An 18,883-nucleotide genomic window follows, 5' to 3' on the forward strand; every position below is an offset into this window, starting at 1 on the left:
ATCATTACCTCATAGCCACTGAGCCTTCCAAAGCTCTCATAGAAAATCATCCTTATTTCTGGTGCTCCAAGCCATGGGCCTGGGAACCTCAGTTTGTACCAATCCTTCCCTGCGCACAAGTCCTGTGGCTTCCCACATCCTGTGGCTTCTTCTTTGGAAATTTCGTCCCTGTCCTGCCCTGCTGCAAACCCTCCTCATTGCTTTGCTCGTTCCTGGGCTGCAGGTTTCTGCCATTCCTGGTCTCCAGGGCCATTTAAACGCCTTCCCTTCTTAGGATGCAAGTTCTCTTCTAACGGTTTTGCAGTGTCCAAATACCGTTTGGTTAACTTGAGCCCCCTACCCTTGGTATTTTTTGTAAAGATTTCTTATTTATTTATTCATGAGAGAGATAGAGAGAAGCAGGCTCCATGCTGGGAGCCCAACGTGGGACTTGATCCCGGTCTCCAGGATCAGGCCCTGGGCTGAAGGCAGCACTAAAACGCTGAGCCACCCGGGCTGCCCTACTTTTGGTATTTGATGCCTTTTCAAAGACATCTATCTGGCCCCCTTCGCCTTTCTAGTATGCCCACAACATAATGATTCAATATTTGTGTTGTGAGATGATCACCACAATAAGTCTAGTTAACATCCAGTTACAAAGATTTGTGTGTGGTGAGAACTTTTAAGATTTAGTCTTTTAGCAACCCTCAAATATGCGATATAGTATTAACTCTAGTTACCATGCTGTATATTATATCCTCATGACTTATTTATGTAATAACTGGATGTTTGTACCTTTTGGCTCCTTTCAACCATTTTGTCAGCCCCCACTTTCCACCCCCCCATCCATCAATCTGTTCTCTGTGTCCATGAGCTCCTTTTTTTTTTTGGATTCCACATATAAGTGAGATCATATGGTAGTGTCTTTCTCTGACCTACCTCACTGAGCATAATGCCCTCAAGGTCCATCCATGTTATTGCAAATGGCAAGATTTGTCTTTTTTTTTTTTTAACGGAAATATACACATTTGTATATGTAACATATATGTCACATTTTCCTTATCCATCCATCCACCAATGGACACTTCATCCATCCACTCAATGGACCAATGAACATGGGGGTGCAGGTATCTTTTTGAGTTAGTGTCTTCATTTTCTTCAGATAAATACCCCAAAGTGGAATTGCTGAATGATATAGTAGTTCTACTTATGATTTTTGGAAGAACTACCATACTGTTTTTCGTAATGGTTGCACCAATTAACATTTCCAACAATGTACAAGGGTTCTCTTTTGTCTACATCCATTCCAACAGTTATTTCTTGTCTTTTTGAGAATAGCCATTCTAACAGGTGTGAGGCGATAACTCACCGTGGTTTTGATTTGCATCTCCCTGATGCCCTTTGCATAGTGATGTTGAGCACCTCTTCATGTATCTGTTGGCCATCTGTGTGTCTGGAAAAACGTCTATTCAGATCCTCTGCTCATTTTACAATCAGCTCAGCTTGTCTGGGTTTTTCTGTTATTGAGTTGTAGGAGTTCTTTATATATTTTTTGGATGCTAGTCCCTTATCAGATATATAAATGGCAAATATTTTCTCCCATTTACTATTTCTTTTTAAAGCCTTTTTATATCGTTACTTGAAATTAGTGAATTTTCAAGCGTCCACTTCATTCAGTGTGTCCGCAACCATTGATGTACTAAGTACAGATTGTGTGTGTGACATTTCCTTGTTTTCTCAGGCAACCTTCACAACCTGGTGGGGTGGGCATCCCAGTTCCTCATTTCATACTTAGCCTCAAGCTCTCCCAGCTGGTCTGGGGCATCCTGCAGTTTCCCCTGGAATGGGCCTAAACTAGATGCTCCAGATCTGGTTTCCAATCCCAGTCTTAAGACCTTCAGCTGGGGCAGCCCCGGTGGCACAGCGGTTTGGCGCTGCCTGCAGCGCGGGGTGTGATCCTGGAGCCCCGGGATCGAGTCCCACATCGGGCTCCCTGCGTGGAGCCTGCTTCTCCCTCTGCCTCTCTCTCTCTCTGTCTATGAATAAATAAATAAAATCTTAAAAAAAAAAAAAAAACCCTCCAGCTGGGGCAGCCCCGGTGGCTCAGCGGTTTAACACCGCCTTCGGCCCAGGGCATGATCCTGGAGCCCCGGGATCGAGTCCCACGTCGGGCTCCCTGCGTGGAGCCTGCTTCTCCCTCTGCCTGTGTCTCTGCTTCTAATAAATAAATAAAGTCTTAAAAAAAAAAAAAGAGACCTTCAGCTGTGTGACCTGGTGGCCGGGTAGGGGTGGGGGTGGCTCCTCCCCCCACTCCCCTGCCTCCCTAGCACGGAGAAACTTTTATTATTGTTAGATTGTAAGTGGCACTTATCATCGGACCCTCCAGCGGTGTCTAGACGTAGTAGGTGCTCAATAAATATTTGCAGAGTTGGTTGCGGTGGAAAACAACGTCTGCCAGGGTTGGGGTTAAAAGGGCTGCAGGTGAAGGGAAAACCGGGCTCGGGGCGGCGGGAGGAGACGGGCGGGGGGGGGGGGCGGGAAGCCGGGAAGTTGGAGGTTTGGAGGAGAAGGACACCCCGGGGGGCGGCCGGGGGCGGGAGAGCGTCGGCTGCGGGGCGGGGGGAGGGCGGCGCGGCGCGGGCGGGCGGTGGGGGCGCTGCTCGGGCCCGCGCGGCCCCTGCCCCTCCTCCGCGGCGGGCGGGCGGGCGGGGCGGGGCGGGGCGGGGCTCCCCGGCCTCCGGGCTGCGCGGCGCCCCTGCGCTCGGGCCGGGCTCTGCAGGCTGCGGCGGGAGCGGGACCTGCGCGGCGGCGGCGGCGGTGAGTGAGGCGGGCGGGGGCGCGGGGGGCGCGGCGCGGGGGGGTGGGGGGCTCCCCTCCCGGGCTGCGGGGGGCTGCGGGGGGCTGCGGGGGCCCGGGCCCGCCTCCCTGCGGGGCAGCGGCGTGGGCAGCCTTCGCCCCCGCCCGCGCCCCCGCACCCCCGGCCCGCCCCGCCGGACTTGGTTTCCCTGCGGGACGGTCGGGGGCCGGGAGGGGCTGCGGCGGGCCGGGCCGGGCAGGTCTCCCCCGCCGGTCCCGGGGCGCAGAGCCTCGCTTTCCAAGGGACTTTTGCAAGTTGCATCATCACCCTTTGGCCTCCGGACAGGTGCTTGGCTACCGCGGTGGGGCTTTCAGCAACTTTGGGAGCGTACGGTCCGCGCCCCCTTCGCCCCGAGGAGCGGTGCCTTCATCGCTGCTCACAGCGCGCCGTGCGGAACACAGCGGGACTTCTTTGGGGGCGATGGTTCTCCAACTGGACTGCACGTCTAGAGGGTTTTTTTTTTCTTTTAAATACTGATGCCTCGGCCCCACTTGTAGAGATCCCCATTCAGTGCTTGGGTAGGGGTGGGGGCAGCCTGGGCAGCGCAGCTAAGAAGCCGGGTGATTCTCCTGTGCGGCCGCGTTGAGGACCTTGGCCTTGGGGCTTGCTCCCACAGCCACGTTTTGAACTGCGAGGGGAGATCAGTGCTAAGCTCCGCTCCGCTCAGGCACTCTTGACTTTACCTTCTGTAGGCCGCCTCCACACCTGGAGAGCCCGCTGCCTGGGGCTTGCCAACCCAGGACTGCATGCAGGTGGTGTCTTTCTCTGGAATATGCTTTGTTTCTTGTGCCCTTCTGTTTACAGTAAATATTGCCAGAGCACTTTGTGTTAAGGAGGTGGGAGTGTAGGAATTAAAGCCACGGAGTCCTTACAGGATCAAGGTTATAATACAGGGTTGTCCTGCTCAGGGAAAACAAAGTGATAGTGTAACGTCCTACTTGGAAAGGATTTCAGATTAAAAGGAGGAAAAGTACTTTAGAGCTCTATTAGCTTTTGGAGACCCCCCTGCCACGGATCATGATTTTGCGTGTTGGGATTTGTCCTTCAAGAGAGCAAGCTAACAAGATCCTTAAGGTTTTGTGGTTGATTTTTTGTATTAATGTGTGTGCATTGTGACTTAAGCTTATTCTGGTTGTGGGATTAAGCCCAGCAGATACAACACCGTGTCTATTTCTTGTTGATAGAGTTGTATTTGAATTACGGAATTGGTGCCTCACAGTAGCAATGCACAGCTGAGGTGAGTCTTTAGCCACGTTTGGGATGGGCTTAAAAATGATAGGGAAATAAGACTAAGAAAAAATTGAATATGGATATATATATACACACACATATATGCTGAATTTGATCATATACATTTTATTAAGAAAGTGTGTTCTCAGTGTCCATACTATTGTGACAGTCTGCTTGGATCTTGGTTAATTTTCTGTTGTATCTAGGTGTGATGTTTGTATTAGATTCCCACCTGGATATTGCTCTCTGACCACAAACCAGTGGCTTTCATTTTTTCTTCCGTGCTGAATGGCGCTCTGTTTCACATTTTTCTTAGGATTGGGGTGACTTTTAAGAGAATGCTCTCCAGGGGTGGAGAAACGTTTTGAGTTCATTTCTAGCCCGTAACACGAGTCAAAAGAACATTCATTTTGAAAAGTAAAAAATTGTGTAGTTTTAGCAGTTGGATTTTCTTTTCCCACCTTCTACTACCATACCCTGCTCCTATCACTGTGTTCAATTGCTGGAAGTGGGGCAGCTGTGGGAGCGGTCTTAATTGTCTTGGCTTGAGAATGGAGGTTATGTGGAGTGCATGGTCTCACAGGGTGGCCCCTGACCTGAATCCTCAACCTTTGGGGAACAAGACCATATGGAAATTGTTTTCCCACTGTTGGGTTTCCCCCCCCCCCCCTTGGACCAGGCCAACAAAATGAAGCCTGCCTTATTTTGGTATTGTGTAGTACTGCATGGCTTGTAACCTTTCTAGCCTTGTTGCCATTTTGGGGGAAAATGTTTATTTGAGGATGCTGTTGAACTCTTCCTATCTGAAAAGTAGTTACACTGTGAATAGAATAGTGCATTCTGGACCCCCTTCCCTCCCCCCCCCCAAAAAAAAAAGTAAGAAAGGAAAAGTGCATGTACCTGTGGATCTAAACAGATTTATTGGTTTCTCACTTTGGGGTTGCAGCTCTGATATTCTAAAATGATTGCAAGTGAGTGAAGAAAAATGTGAGGAATGTTAGCAAGGGGCTTCTTCATTTAGCAAAAGGGTATATGACACTCAGAAGAGTAATCTTTGATTTGTTACGAGGAGACTACCCTATAGGGGAAAGAAGTTTGGTTTTTTTCTTTAAGTAGGGACGTTTAACTCGCTTGTACTGTTGGGATGTGGGGTAGGTAAAGAAACGTGATGGCTTCCTTAACTCCCTTTCCCCCGAAACCCATTTATTGAAGAGATGCCATCGACCTTTAAAAAAAATCCCAAAACACCAACTGATTTTGTGCCTTTCCTTTCTTTGCCCTCTCTGACCCGGGCAGTGCAATGGCTAAGAGGTTGGCACCAGCGGAGAAAAACAAAGTTCAAGGCAATTGAATATTGGGTAATTTTCCCTGAATGGCCAAGTGCTTACTTTATTTTGTCGCATGACATTGCTGTTATCAAGAAACAAATGATGACATGAAGACTCTGAAAATGGAAAAGGAAAAAAAAAAAGGGATGTGACGGGAATGTCCCCACGGTTGACTGGCTCTCAGGGAGGGGAAGCTTTATTGGAGTTTCCCGTCCAGTGCCCTGGCTCGTTCTAGCCTGTCTTTTCTTTTCTCCTCCAGGCACTGTCCACTGTCAGTCCCCCGAGCTGGTATCCCAGGGCTTCATCTGAAATTCACACCAGGTTCTTGTTGGTCATTTGTTTGCCCCAGTGTTCGTCCAGCAAAGCTTCGCGTTCCCTCATTGAGTTCTTGGTGAAAACAAGGTACAGTCCCTGACTTTTGGAGCTCAGAGTCTGATGGGGATGAACACCTTGGCTTACGGGGACTTGGGAGCTCTTACAATGACAATGAATACACTATGAGGGGCAGCCAGCTAGCCTCACCCGGATAAATAGCTTCTCAGTTCATTGGCACAGCGGGCCCAAGGGAAGCTTTGCTGAGGTTTAAATTAGAATTTATTTAGTTTTTTTTTTTTTTTTTAAGATTTAATTTATTTATTCATGAGAGACAGAAAGAGGCAGAGACATAGGCAGAGGGAGAAGCAGGCTCCCTGTGGGGAGCCGGATGCGGGACTTGATCCCAGGATCCTGGGATCACAACCTGAGCCAAAGGCAGACTCTCAACCACTGAGCCACTCAAGTGCCCCACAATTTATTTAGATTTTACATCAAGATTTTTTTTAAAAAATTTATTTATTTATTCATGACAGACACACACACAGAGAGGCAGAGACACAGGCAGAGGGAGAAGCAGGCTCCATGCACCAGGAGCCCGACGTGGGACTCGATCCCAGGTCTTCAGGATCACACCCTGGCCTAAGGCGGCGCCAAACTGCTGGGCCATCGGGGCTGCCCTGTTTTCTTTTTTCTTTTTTTTTTTTTTTAAGATTTTATTTATTTATTCATGAGACACACACACACACACACACACACACACACACAGAGGCAGAGACACAGGCAGAGGGGGAAGCGGGCTCCATGCAGGGAGCCCGCGATGTGAGACTCGATCCCGGGACTTCAGGATCACGCCCTGAGCTGAAGACAGACGCTCAACCACTGAGTCACCAGGCATTCCGTGTTTTCTTTTTTTTTCTTTTCTTTTTCTTTCTTCGTGTTTTCTTTTTTAAAGTAGGCTCCACACCCAGTGTGGAGCCCAAAATAGGGCTTGAACTCATGACCCTGAGATCAAGATCTGAGAGCTGAGATCAAGAGTCAGACTTAACCAGCTGAGCCAGGTGCCCCTGGACATGAAGTTTTAAATGACTGACTTCAGTACTTGTTGACAGAAAGGGGACATCTGGCAGAGAGGTAGTGGGGAGTGAGGAAAGAAGAGGCCAGATTCTGCAGATGCATTTTTTTTGGAGGAGCGCTTAACCAAGCCAGTGGTACAGGGGTGTTACCTGGGGTTGGGGAGAAGGTGGAGAATGTGGCTGGATCCATTTTTGGCATGATGGTAACTGGCAGGGGATCCCTGGGTGGCTCAGAGGTTTAGCGCCTGCCTGTGGCCCAGGGCGTGATCCTGGAGGCCCCGAGATCGAGTCCCACGTCGGGCTCCCTGCATGGAGCCTGCTTCTCCCTCTGCCTGTGTCTCTGCCTCTCTCTCTCTATCTCTCATGAATAAACACATAAAATCTTAAAAAAAAAAATGATGGTAACTGGCAAAATAAGCTTCATTGGTGGTGACGACCCCCGCAGTGGAGCGGGTAGGAGAGTACATGGTGCTATGTTAAAGAGGCAGCGGTGGTACTTGGAGTAAGTCAGTGATTTGGCTCCTGTCTGCAAGCTCCAGCCAGCATCCATGTGGCATGCGTTCATTCTTTATCGTTCTGTTGTCACCCTGGCTCACATTTCCTTGGACAGCCCGAAAATTGGACTTTCCACTATTTTTCCCTTCAAAAGGTGGTTTCCAAACATCTGACCCATTGGGCTAATAGCCCCAGGGTTATAAGAGGAGTTACCATTTGACCTCCTCCCAAGTGCCGGGTATTGGTCTTCTGTAGCTCTGAATCTGTACCTACTCGGGAGGCAGGGGGCAGTGTCTTCACCTTACAGTGAGGAAGGTGAGGCCCAGCGAGGAACCGGTTCCTGTGGTAGCTCACAGCGCTGTAAGGAAGTAGCAGAGTTGAGGTTTGAGAGCATTGAGTGTTTTCTACTGCTCCGTGTGCTCCAGCAGAGCTGACGAAGAAAGGGTGTCTTCAGTGCCCTATTTTTCTAACATCCAGTCCTCTTAGGTCTGTATTGATTTCTCATTTTCCCTTTACGAGGTGATGGGTAATGTTAGATGGAAGACCACTGTGGGCTTGTCATCGCAAGGGACATTTTATGGAATCTTATGGGTTTTTTGTTCTGTTTTGCTTTTTAATGGAGAGGGTAGATTAAGCTGTTCAGACTCTGAATGGATCCCACATCCCAAGTGAGAGAGACAGAGCTCCACATTTCTGCAAGCTCTGCAAACTTCTCAGTTTCTGTAGATAATTGGTTGTTGGGTAAGAAATTAAAAACAAAATTCAGTGTTGGACATTCTGGAGCAAAATAAAGCTGTGCGCATTCGGTTCTTATTTATGTGGTACTTTCGACAAAAACAAACCTTTGCTGCATAGCAATTACCTCAAGCTCCTAAAATTACAGGTAGTGAGGGCTTCGAGGCCCTATGGGGCTATAATTAGTAAAGATGAGTTTAAAACAGGGTTAGTGAGTGTGTGTTCATTACTACAGTGGGTTGTAGCGCAATATTTCAACCTGAGAAGGATCAGCTCCAGGGAACATTTGTAGGGAACTCGGTGGAGGGTTGTCCCATGGAAGTAACGTGTTTGGGATTAGAGCACAGGGCATTTGCCACAGACATGGATCATTTCTGCCAGCCTGGCTGGCAGCGTCTTTGTTTATTTTATATTATTTTTTTAAAAATATTTTATTTATTCATGAGAGAGAGAGAGAGGCAGAGGGAGAAGCAGGCTCCATGCAGGGAGCCCAATGTGGGACTCGATCCCAGGACTCCAGGATCACACCCTGAGCCAAAGGCAGCCACTCAACTGCTGAGCCACCCAGGCGTCCCAGCCTCTTTGTTTAAAGGGACCAGTTTATTCCCTGCCACCCAATTGAAGGGGTTTCTGCTTACTACACAATGGTTCAGGTTGTTACTATGTAGTGTGGTTTTTTTAAAGCACTATAAAGCCCCTTTATTATTAATAATCTTTCACTGTTGCTTATCTTGCCTTAGTCACAGAGGACTGAGGGAAGGTGACCAAGGTTTTCTAGTTTTGGCTTTGGTAATTCTCTTGGATTTTACCTCTGACGCCCCCTCCCTCCCCCAGCTCTCTATCCTTGCATTTTATTGCATTTGAAACAGGCCTTCCACTTTCCCTTGCAAATCTGTAGTCTGTATAAGGGAGAGGACCTCCTGGGGCCAGGACTCCACTCAAGGATCCTGTGATATCAATGTTGTTAGTCCTATTTTCCAGGGCAGGAACCTGGTGAGGTGTAGAGTCGGGTACCGAGTGGGAGTTTGGGGATTCCATCTCAGAATTTCAGACTCTAAACAGCTGGCCTCTTTGGACTTCATTTGAAAGGAAAAATAAATGGCCCAGTTATTAAAGCCATTTATCAAGTGAAGAGCTTCTAGTATATCCTATAAATTAATATATATCCCAGAGCTTCATTGTAGCTGTATTGATCGCTTAAATTTTTTTTTTTTTTTTTTTTTTTGCCTAGGAGATTTTTATCCTTCTTATTAAAAACAGTGACTCACTTAGAATTATGCAGCAGCAGCTGAAAAGTTGCTTAGCCTCTCTCCTTGCCCTAATCTAATATCAAAAACCTGGAAAGTTTACTGAGAGTGTGATTACAGTGAAAGCTTTAGGAGTTGGAGAGGAACTGGGAGAGAAGGAATGGGAGGAGAGATAAGAGTAGTATGCAAAGAGACTGCAGGGCAGATTTTACCAAATTTAAGATTTCTTTTACTTGTGAGTTTCTGGTTTGGGGCTTGAGCCCCTTTGTTCCAGATGTAGGCGGATGAGCTCAGCCTTGCTGCCCTGAGCCATCTGTGAATTTTTTAGGGGGGAATTTGGGTATGGTGAGGGTGTAGGGTGAGGAGGAAGCGGGGCGGTGGGGAGTGGTGGAGGGATTAGAGCCACTGGTTGCCTCGTGTCTGGCCTGCCCAGGACCGGGTCCCTGTAAAGAGCCTAACTTCTTTAGGCTCTTCTGTAAAGACCACCCCTGAGATGGTCGTGGCTGGATGGTGTACAAAAGAGGTGGGGAGGAGTCTTCAGATTTCCCCAGAGACCTGCCCAAGATCAGTGATTTTCATAATTATAGCAAATCTTCTGGAGCACTTACTTCCAGCCCTATATGAGAGGCTTTTTTTTTTTCCTCAAAGATTTTTTTTTTATTAAATAAAAAAAAAAGATTTTATTTATTTATTTGACAGAGAGCACAAGTAGGCAGAGTGGCAGGCAGAGGGAGAGGGAGAAGCAGGCTCCCCACTGAGCAGAGAGTCAGACAGTCAGACGCGGGGCTCCATCCCAGGACCCTGGGATCATGACTTGAGCCAAAGGCAGATGCTTAAACGTCTGAGATATCCATTCACCCTCCTTCTTCATTTCTTTGACCAAAACAGGCCTGCTTGTTTTGCCTTTGTCTCACAGTTAGAATAGTTGATGCCTTTATGTACATGTTCCACTGCCCACAAACCTGTAAACCCATAAAGAGGAGGGATCTCTCCACTGACTGTATCCTTGCATCTGGTGAGATAGAGGTGCTTGGTGAAGTTTCGTGGAAGGAAGGATGGAGGTCAGTTGGCCTTTCGAAGCTTGATGTCCCTGGATTTCGTCCATCTCTAGCAGCTACAGTGATTTCTAAACAGGAAAGAAACAAACACGAGGGAACATATGGATGTATTTCATAAAAGTAATCAGAATTCCTGAAAAATGCACATTAAAAATATTTCAGGTTCAGGGGCAGCGTAGGTGGCCCAGCGGTTTAGCGCCGCCTTCAGCCCAGGGCCTGATCCTGGAGACCCGGGATCGAGTCCCACGTCGGGCTTCCCGCATGGAGCCTGCTTCTCCCTCTGCCTATGTCTCTGCCTCTCTCTCTGTGTCTCTCATGAATAAATAAATAAAATCTTAAAAATATATATATATATTTCAGGTTCTTGTGGCCATGATCTTATGTTTGTAGGTAAAGCGTTTAAGCGTTTATTCTCAGGTCGTGCCTGCACCCAGCTTGCAGGGTGCTTTGTGAGTAAAGAGGCCCTTCAGACTTTCCGACGTTGTTGGGCCTGCCCTTAGGGGCAGAGCCAGCAGAGCATATTTTCTTTGGGGTTGAGTACTGAATACCAGGAGGAGGCTTCAGGCCCTCCATCTGTTTTCCTAGGGCCACAGACCTAGAAAGTGGTTCTGTCCCTTGGGTTCTCATTCTGTCTCCACAGCATGGGTGAGTGTGTTGGGGTTTCTCCTGCGTGTTGGCCCTTTGCTAGGAGTGTGGTGTTCTGGGCACCTTCCACTGCCATCTGGGCTTGTTTCCTCACCTGTAAAATGGGCGTGCGGTGCCTGCCTCCTAGAGCTATTGGGGCCATACATCTCTGACACGAGAGAGTGACTCTCAGATGGGGCCCTGCTAAGGACGTTTGGTGATCTCTGGGGACATGTGTGGTTGTCACGATGGGTGTGGCGGTGGTTACCGGCATCTAGTGGAGAGAGTCCGGGGATGCTGCTAGCCTCTCTGCACAACAAAGAATTATTTGGCCCCAAAAGTCATGTCATGCAGGGCTGAGAGCCCTGGCAAGGTGGGACCTCTAACTCTGTGACTGTTTTTAAAGTTTATTGGCATGGGAGGCTGGGCCAGTGACAAAGCCCTCAAGGAAGGAATGAAAATTAACCTTTTATTGATGCTTCTGGGTTACCCCACAGGTGCCCCTGAAATGTGGGAAGAGCTACTCTTGTCTCTGTTAAGCATTTGACTTCATTTGTAATTGCTTGCATCTATTTACATATAAATAATACATATACATTTACATATAAATAACTCATATGCTAAAACCCTTTACATCTCTGGGTAGTTAAAAGCTGGTCTTCCCTCAGAGTGGGGTCTTGGGTGGAAGCCAGGCCCCTGCACCGGTATGTGACTGAACATTGGCCATAGACTTTATGAGGTTTGCTTTTCTTTTCTATGAAAGAGGACAGGTCACCCTCTTACCTTATATTGTTTCAGAAGTAAGTAAAACAAAATAAAATCATTTTTGCATATGCACATGTGAAAATAGCTCTCTACGCGTGTAAAGGTGTGGTATGGTTCCTAAGAGGCATGCCTTTTGGTTGTGGTTTTCAGGGAACCCTGTTCCTAAGGGGCCACTGAAAAGGATTAGGGCTCAGTAGCCAAAGAATGCTGCGTTGCTGGCAGGGTGGTAAACTAGGCCTGAGAACATTCCTGCAGTAGAGCACGTGATTCAGAGGCGGTGCAGGCCTGGTTGGGAGGATGTGTGTGGGTGTGAACTAGCTGGTCACCCTACCTCTGGGTTCACTCTTTGGCTTTTCCCTTATTTATTCTGGGAACCTAGGCAAGCTCCTTGACCTTCCTTGCACATCAGTTTCATCACCTGTGAAATGAGGCTGATGATAACACCACCACTACCCTCCTAAGGACAAGTGTGGGGAAGTGACGTGTCCCCGAGAAGTGTCCTTGACTGTGTGGTGCACGTGGGAAGCTTAGCTCAAGGGATGCTTGGGTGGTTCAGTGGTTAAGCATCTGCCTTTGGCCCCAGACATGATCCTGGAGCCCTGGGATCGAGTCCCACGTCGGGCTCCCTGCATGGAGCCTGCTTCTCCCTCTGCCTGTGTCTCTGCCTCTCTCTCTCTCTCATGAATAAATAAATAAAATCTTAAAAAAAAAAAAAAAAAGCTTAGCTCAATAAATGCGTTATTACTAAAATACTATTTTTTTTGGCCTACAGCATGTGTAATTTTACTCAGGTGAGGAAGGGATTACTTTTGGTTAGAAGCTGATGAAGTTTTCTCTGGAGTTCCTGGTGTCTTTTTTTTTTTTTTTTTGTTAAGATTTTATTTACTTATTCATGAGAGAGAAAGGCAGAGACACAGGCAGAGGGAGAAGCAGGCTCCATGCAGGAAGCCCGACGTGGGACTCGATCCAGGGTCTCCAGGATCACACCCTGGGCCGAAGGCGGTGCTGAACCGCTGGGCCACCTGGGCTGCCTGTTCCTGGTGTCTTTTAACATTTCACTGTAGTACAATACACACAATGTAAGATTGGCCATCTTCACCAGTTTAATCAATTTAAATTTTAAGTGGCGTTAAGTACATTTACAGTGTTGTGCAACCGTCACCACTGTCTAATTCCAAAACTTTTTTTTTTAAATTTTTATTTATTTATGATAGTCCCACAGAGAGAGAGAGAGAGGCAGAGACACAGGCAGAGGGAGAAGCAGGCTCCATGCACTGGGAGCCCGACGTGGGATTCGATCCCGGGTCTCCAGGATCGTGCCCTGGGCCAAAGGCAGGCGCTAAACTGCTGCGCCACCCAGGGATCCCCCAAAACTTTTTCATCCACCCAGAGGGAAGGCCTGTCCCCACAGAGCAGTCATTTCATGTTCCGCCTTCTTCTCCGCCAGGCCCCGCAACCCCTGGATTGCTCTCCAGCTCTGTGGGAGTTGCCTATCCTGGACATTTTATATAAATGGGATGCTACACTTCATGGCCTTTGTCGCTGGCTTCTGCATTCAGCATCATGTTTCCAGGCATCTCCATGCATCACAGCAAGTGCCAGCACTTCATGCCTCTTTACCTGGTCTTTTCTGAGAGCGGCCCACACCTCAGTTTCATTGACCTGTTCTTTTCCCAAGTCCTATCCTGTTTGCAGGCATTTAAATGTCTTTCTTCCTTTATTTTGGCCAGCCTTATTTTTTCCACCATTGCTTCTAATGGCCCTTGAAATGAATACTGGAATGAAATGCTCAGCTGGGTTCCTGGTGCTGCTGGGAAGTAGGTCTTATCAGGTAGTTTGTTTCTGTTGAAGAATTAGCAGAAACACACCAGGCCCTTGAGTTGTGCTTCATTTCCCCAGGACAGCGTGGCAGGTTTGAAAAACAAGTGTCTGGAAAACACACCTACCAGGCCTCTTTCATTCCTCTGTTTAAAAGCTTTCCACAATGAGAAGTGGCCCTCAATTAAGTTGGTTAATAAAAACCTCCCCCTGTTTTAAAGCATTCTTGGGAAGAGTTTACATTGAACGCCACTGTGGGCTTCTAAATGAGAAGCTGTGGAGTGAGTGATCCTTAACCTGTGACTTTAATAATATCCTTTGCTTTAGATTTCCAGGTGGAGGCCTGGGCCAGATTTGTAGCTTGTCATTGATCCAGACAATCTTGACTCTATCCCTGTCCCTCCCCCTTCAGCCAGACTGGTCGAAGATTGGACAGGCCTCACACGGCCCAGAGATGTAAACCAGCTCAGTACAGAGGGACCAAGGGGGTGCTGTGCTCCCCACAGCCCCTGTTCTGACCTTAGTAACAGGGCAGAGGGCTCCAGTAAGAAGATGTGAAAGCATTTAGGAGAGCAGCTCAGGGCTTCTGAGGTCCTGGGTCCTTCAGGAGAGGCCTGAGCTTTCTGCCACGATTTGGAGCTTTCTTGGGCTAACGAGGATACAGGCCCTTAGAGCTGAGGATGCTCTGCTTTTTGCTCTGATTCTGGAGAGATGAGTAGGACCCATACAGCAGAAGCAGGATGTTGGCTGCTTTTGGGGGCTTACAGAGTTTCCTTCTTAGGAAACTTTAGAATTTATCACAGAAATAAAAAATAGATTTTATCACAGAGAAAAGCTATGTCCAGAAAATAAAGGACCCTCTAGGATGCCTTCCCTTTGTGCTGCTTTCCTGGGGATCCTCATGATGCTGGCCGAGGACAGGAGGGTTGGCGAATCCAGAGTCACTGGCACAGGCTGGGATTTATAGAGAAGGCCGCAGAGCCTGGCAATTACCAGCCTGGACTCTGGCCCTGGACTGCTTGGTCCAAATCCTGGCGTCTTGTGTGAGTTAATATGTCTAAGGTGCTTAGAGCAATGTCTGCATAGGGAGGTGTATATGCATGTGTTCTTATTCTTCTGGCACTTCACTTTTGTGAATTCCCAGTTTGAATTGTAGAAATGCTTCTTGTTTTCAAAGCCAATTCATCTCTGAACCTGGCAGGCTTGGGAGAGGGTGATATCACCGGACCCTTAAAAAAGCATGACATACAGATGGAAAAATCATGCTTGATCAGTCCATGAAGGTTCCCTGAGAGAGAAAATAAAATGTGCGAAGAAGGGCAAACCCATAGATACCATTTTAGATTTCCAAAAGACCTTTGAAAAGACTTCATGCCCAAGCCTATTGAATGTATGAGTCTCCCACAACTCTCTGTGTGGAGGAAAATTTAAGAAGGAATATGGCTCAAACCCATCTCTGTTTGTCCTCAGTAAGAGGAGAAAGGGAATGATGCAATCTTCACATTGCAGATGAAATGAAATCTTTTTTTTATTATTATTTTTTTTTGAAATGAAATCTTTTTAAAAGTAAAATGCAAAGACATTGAAGTTAAACCATAAGGAGTTGTGTGGTTTTCTTTCTTTCTTTTTTTTTTTTTTTTTTTACATTTTGGGTAATATACAGATATGTCAACTAAATTTTAATTTAATTTTTAAAAAGATTTTATATATTAGAGAGAAATAAAGGGGAAGGGGGGAAGCAGACTCCCTTTTCAGCAGGGAGCCTGATGCAAGGCTCGATCCCAGGACCCTGAGTTCATAACCTGAGCCATAGGCAACGTCTCAACCCACGGTGCCATCCAGGTGCCCCTCAACTACACTCACTTATTTATTTATAGATTTTATTTATTTATTCATGAGAGAGACAAAGAGAGAGAGGCAGAGACATAGGTAGAGGGAGAAGCAGGCCTCTTGTGGGGAGCCTGATGTGGAACTCAATCCTGGGACTCTGGGACCACGCCCTGAGCGGAAGGCAGATGCTCAACCGCTGAGCCACCCAGGCGCCTCTTAACTACACTTTTAAATAATTCACTTATACTCAGTGGCTATACCTCAGCAGCCAGGGTTTGGGACTAGGAATTGTGTGTGCTGCTTCATATACTATACATCATGGGTGCTCAGTAAATATATATTGAATGAATAAGCGAAAATTAATAGAAGCAAGGAGTTCATTAAAAAATTATTTAAGTTCCATGTCTTTTATTTTTTTAAAAGATTTTATTTATTCATTCATGAGAGACACAGAGAGAGAGAGGCAGAGACACAGGCAGAGGGAGAAGCAGGCTCCATGCAGGGAGCCCGACACAGGACTCGATCCTGGGTCTCCAGGATCACGCCCTGGGATGAAGGTGGCGCTAAACCTCTGAGCCACCTGGGCTGCTCAGTTCTGTGTCTTTTAAAAAATAACTTCTCCTTTCTGTATTTTAATTAAATAATACATTTGTAGAAGGAAGTAGATTCCTCTATTAAAAAATATACAAATAGAATCACTTAAATGCACAAGTGCTGAATTTTACCCTTCTGTGATTTAACCCAGGACAATAAATGAATGAATGAAATGAATAGAAGGTTTGTTAACACAGAACCCTCTACACCAATAGGATTAGAAGTTTTGCTAGACTAAAATGACACTCACAGGAATTAGTTGCCTTTGTATTTTTTGTTTTTCCCACCTCCTTGTGGACTAGCATGGTGCCACATGTATAGAAGTGTCTGTGTTTGATGAAGGAAATAAGATCTCCTTAAAATAAGCACGGGTGTGTTACTTTATGTCTATTATGTACCAGACAAACTTGATTTATTTGCTCTTACTGTAGTTATATTAACTTCTGCTGCATAGTAGTGCTGGGTTACAAACAAGCCAAGATCGCAGTACCTCACAACCACAAACATTTATTTTCCCACTTGGTCATCTGTTGATTGTTTTTTTTTTTTTTTTTTTAATTTTTATTTGATAGTCACACAGAGAGAGAGAGAGAGAGGCAGAGACACAAGCAGAGGGAGAAGCAGGCTCCATGCACCGGGAGCCCGACGTGGGATTCGATCCCGGGTCTCCAGGATCTCACCCTGGGCCAAAGGCAGGCGCCAAACCGCTGCACCACCCAGGGATCCCATCTGTTGATTGTTGATTGGGTATGGTTAGGTTGCCCTAGGTTGGTCTTGGTTGGACCAGGCTTTCATTTGGCTTCAAGTCTCTTCTACATGTGCTTATTCTGGGGCCCACGCTAAAGGGGCAGCAGTTACCTAGTGCAAGTTCATCTTGTAGCAGATTAGTGTAAGAGGTCAAATGGAAATGCATGATGACTCTTAAGACTTTGGCTCATCACTGTCAGATGTTTTATCAACATTCCATTGGCCAACAAACACATGGCCAAACCCAGTGTCAGTCAATGGGGAGGCATGCTTGGTCCATTCTAATTTTTATATATGTGCTGCCCAAGTGAGCACTGCTTGGTCCATACTAGTGGGAGATGCTGTGAAGTCACATGGCAGAGAAGGTGGACGTGTTACCGCATTATAGTGGAGTGAAGCATGGGAGAACCTGGAAAACCAGCCTTTTGGGAGCTTGTTGACCCTGGGCCAGCTGGGTGAAGGATCAAAGATGTTTTGTCTGGGTACCAGCGTGGGCGTTGGTAATCAGCATAAATTAGCCTGATGTGCACTGACTCTTGGCTAGCTGAACATCACTTCATATTCAGTGTGATGGTGCTCCTGGGAGTTCCGTTTATCTGTGGGAGGGGCAGAAGTGATAGGCTGGGTTTCCTTCTGGTTGGCAGTCATAACTCGATAGGCTGCCCACCGTGATGACAGGACAGTGAGAGCTAGAGCAAAGAGGACAAAGGGCCAATGTATCCAGGGAGATCAGGGGTTTGGCTTACCCTTGGCTAGGTCCCTTCTCAGCATAGGCCCATGGGAGTGGGCCTAAATGCTCCTTGAGTCGTCAGTTACACTATATTATCAAGGCCTTCGTGCATGCTGTCCATCTTTTTAAAGACCAGGGGCCTTTGTTTCCAGAGTCCTTTCATATCTGAAGAAATAAGCCTTGGGAGGGTTAGGTGACTTCTCTTCAGCCACGTGGCTTATAGGTAGCAGGTCCAGATGAGGTCATCCTAGTTCCCAGTCTAGGGCTTGTCCTTTATGTGCCCATGACTGTCTCAGCCCAGGCAGAGAGCTGTGCCTGGCTTTAAGGCACTGCCGCATATCCTGGCCCTGTGATGACTTTGTCTACTTTCCTGAAGGAGTCAGGTCAATCCTGTGCTTCGGTGCAGTGCCTTGAGAGGAGCAGAAGGAAAGTTTGGCCAAGAGTAAGTAGTCAGCCTTTGTGTTACCTCTTCACCATGTGTCTTTTTTAAATGAAGAACTGTCAGACTCTCTGAGAAAAAAAAGACTGGCCTTTAAGTGAGAAAACACTGGGAATAGATGGGGGTTGAGACCAGGCACCCCTACATGCCATGGGTGGGGCTGTAAAGCCAGCGGACTTGTTTTTGGAGAGCAGTTTAGCCGTGCTCTCCCCCAACTAAATAAAACTCAATTAAAAGTGGTTTAAATAGTAAAAACAGTTATTTTCTCATGAAAACCAGAAGTCCAAAGGTAGGGCAGTTTGGGCATTAATTAATGGGAGACCCAGATGCATTTCCTCTTTTCTCTTCACCACCCTCACTGTTTGCCCTTTGTCCTCAAGCTTGTCTCTCCTATGGTTCTGTTGTGGCTGCTGCTCCAGCCTGTATCCTCATATACAGTGATGTCCAGAGGCAGGAAAAGAGGGAAGCAGAGGAGGGGACCCCTGGGGGGTTAAACGTCTGCCTTTGACTCAGATCATGATCTCAGGGTCCAGGGATCGAGCCCTGCACTGGGCTCCCTGCTCAGTGGGGAGTCTGCTTCTTCTTCTCCCTCTGCCCCCTGCAGAGCTTCCATGCCCCTATGGCAAAACTGAGTCAGATGCCCACCCTGAACCAATGACTGGCATGGGAGAGGGGGCTCCTAGGGCTTGCTTAGACCAGTCTCTGGGTTAGATAGAAGCCCAGCCTTCCCTGAAGCTCATGGGTACTGGGAGGAAAGGGGATGAAACTGGAGCTTTGCCGGTCAGGGTGAAAGGAGCAGTTGTAGGCAGCCAGCCTCTGGTGTTGGCCACAGCATGCATGTTTGTTTGTTCTTTCGTTCCTTCCTAGCTTCCTAGCTTCCCCTCTCTCTCTCTCTCTCCTTTTCAAGTGAGAGACACAGAGAGAGAGGCAGAGACCTAGGCAGAAGGAGAAGCAGGCTCCCCATAGGGAGCCCAATGCACAATGTGATCCCAGGACCCCTTGATCCCAGGACCCTGGGA

The 18,883-nt window shown here is 47.4% G+C and overlaps 1 protein-coding gene across 6 annotated transcripts in view; it reads left to right on the forward strand.

Moving 5' to 3' along the window:
- Positions 1-18,883, forward strand: part of CGNL1 (cingulin like 1) — a 186,327-nt gene that overhangs the window by 18,361 nt on the left and 149,083 nt on the right. For 2 of the 6 annotated variants that reach the window (XM_072808785.1, XM_072808790.1), the window contains exon 1: positions 2,703-2,796. The exons of 2 other annotated variants lie outside the window; for them this stretch is intronic. The gene's annotated coding sequence lies outside the window, so the exon portion shown is untranslated. Of the gene's footprint in view, positions 1-2,702; positions 2,797-5,653; positions 5,797-18,883 lie in introns of those variants that run through there. 2 more of the 6 variants (XM_072808789.1, XM_072808787.1) reach the window with 2 other exon arrangements.

The sequence above is a fragment of the Canis lupus genome, chromosome 32 (genome assembly GCF_048164855.1).
Source record: "Canis lupus baileyi chromosome 32, mCanLup2.hap1, whole genome shotgun sequence".
NCBI lineage: Eukaryota > Metazoa > Chordata > Mammalia > Carnivora > Canidae > Canis > Canis lupus.